General features: G+C 45.6%; 1 long non-coding RNA gene across 1 annotated transcript; it reads left to right on the top strand.

The window, feature by feature from the left end:
• LOC110257804 lies at window positions 202-1,193 on the top strand. The gene is made up of 2 exons (XR_002340796.1): window positions 202-690; window positions 981-1,193. It is a non-coding gene; the product is annotated as an uncharacterized LOC110257804 (long non-coding RNA).

Raw genomic sequence — 2,158 nt, 5'->3', positions numbered from 1 at the left:
TCCACCAGCCTACACCACAGCCACAGTAACGCAAGATCCGAGCCTCTTCTGCGACCCACACCACAGCTCATGGTGACGCCAGATCCCTAACCCACTGAATGGGGCCAGGGATCGAACCCGCATCCTCATGGATACTAGTCAGGCTCGCAACCCGCTGAGCCACGATGGGAACTCTAAGGGAGCCTGTCTTTCTCAGATTGTTAGCCGTGGCTAGTAAAGTAACCACACGTGGCACAGTAACCTTTCTAAAAAGCATGGTGATGGGATGAAAAGAGTTGCTGTTGCCAGATACCTATTGAGAGGCTCAGAAACAGGTCATCTGGAGCCCAAGGGGCGGAGGCGAGCCCCTGTCTTGAAAGGGGCAGCAGATGGTAGCCTTCGCCACCCCCTGACAGAATAACGGCTGGAGGAAGCGGTGGGGCTCCATCTGGGAGAGAGCCTGTCTTCCGTGGCCAAGGAGTCAATGTGTTTGCAATTTTGACTCTTTCTTCTGCTCTAGCAGAAGGGCAGCTTGTAGAAGGCTGGAAAATTCCAACCAGGAAGAACCACACCTTTTCATGTTACTTCAGAGCAGATAGAGCGACTCTGAGACCCCAAAGGCAAAAGATAGCAGGGCAGAGCGGTGAACCTATGCTAAGAAGAAGAAGAAGAAAAAAAAAAACAACCCAAATTATTAGGAGAAATGAAGAGGTAAGGTGGACGCCAGGCTCTGATATTTGAAAATGTTGGTGGCCAAAGGGTTTATCCACCCTCTCAATCTGACCCGCAAAATTGAGCCAGAGAATGTTCGTGACTATTTCCATGGCTCTTACTCAGCTACAAGTCATTTCCCCTTTCAGATTATTTCCATTTTTAAGGTCCAATTTCCATTTGCTTTTTGATCTTCTGCTTTTAAGACATTTCAGCCAATATCATCATTGGCCAAGTGCCAGGTTTTCTTGCAAGGCTTTGAACTTGTCATTTATCCTTTGTTCTTGCAGGTGGATTCTGTTTGTGACTGGCTGCTCCCAGGTAGACAAGAGTTTTCCTGGTAAAGCAAAAGAAAGGGGGCTTCTTACAAAACGGTGGAGATCAAACTGAAAAATTGAAGACCTCTCTTGTAAACATCAGTGGCTGAAGTAAAGCTTCGGTGAAACAGTAATAATGTGATTACCCATTTATGAATGAATAATAAACAATGTGATCTCGCTGAACATGGCAGTCTCGGCATCAATAATTATATGGCGCTCCCGCGAGAAATTTCTTCTTAAGTTTTATGACGTATTTACTCTATGACTTGTTTCTAGTCTCAGTCTAGTTCTTCATGAGTGTTAATGAAAAAAAAAACATTCTGGGGCTGGGTTCATCTGACATAAACAATTTTTATAAATGGTTCCATGGTTCTTTGTATTTTCCACACACACACACACACACACACACACACACACACACACACACACGCTGATGTTTTCTGTCTTAATTTTAAGCTTTTAAGGGCAAGAATTATGAAATATTTCCCTTTGTATTCCCACGGCTCATAACAGTATTATCCAGCGAGCAGGCAGTTAGCCCACACACATAGTTAACTTTGTCATTTTTCTACTAGTTTGTGCTGCTGTGGGTTGGCCTCACCTGTTAGTCTCACACTCATATATCTGAAGGAGTCAAGGACGCCCAACGTTCTTGTTGTGTCTAAATCAGAGCTGGAGTTTTATTCTAAACGATGCCAGAGAAGGCGCTTCTTCAAGGACCGTGGTGGACTGAATCATGGATCTGCTGCTCAAAAATCATGTAATGGATGAACAACTCAGAAAAGAACTCTCGCCACCCACATGCATCGCGATAAAACAGCGTTCTGCACTTGCTTCCCCAAGCCGTTCTGATCCCCCTGTTTCTCCTCTTACTTAGAATTTCAACTTCATCCCGGTCAGCTGCTGACTCGTTCAACAGAATGCCACCCTGTCCTTGTGTGTCTGTGTCTTTATTGCGGATGGGCATCTCCTTACGGCAGCCCCAGGCTGGCCAAAGAATTAAATCCTGAATATTCTTTAGCCCCTTATTATTTCCATAACACACACACACACACACACACACACACACACACACACACACAAAAGAGAGAGAGAGAGAGAGAGAGAGGAAGAAGAAGAGGGCGGTTGGGGGGCGGGGGGGGGACTTC

The sequence above is a fragment of the Sus scrofa genome, chromosome X (genome assembly GCF_000003025.6).
Source record: "Sus scrofa isolate TJ Tabasco breed Duroc chromosome X, Sscrofa11.1, whole genome shotgun sequence".
Classification (NCBI taxonomy): Eukaryota; Metazoa; Chordata; class Mammalia; order Artiodactyla; family Suidae; genus Sus; species Sus scrofa.
The sequence above is the reverse complement of the archived record's forward strand: the minus strand, read 5'-3'. Positions and strand labels throughout refer to the sequence as shown.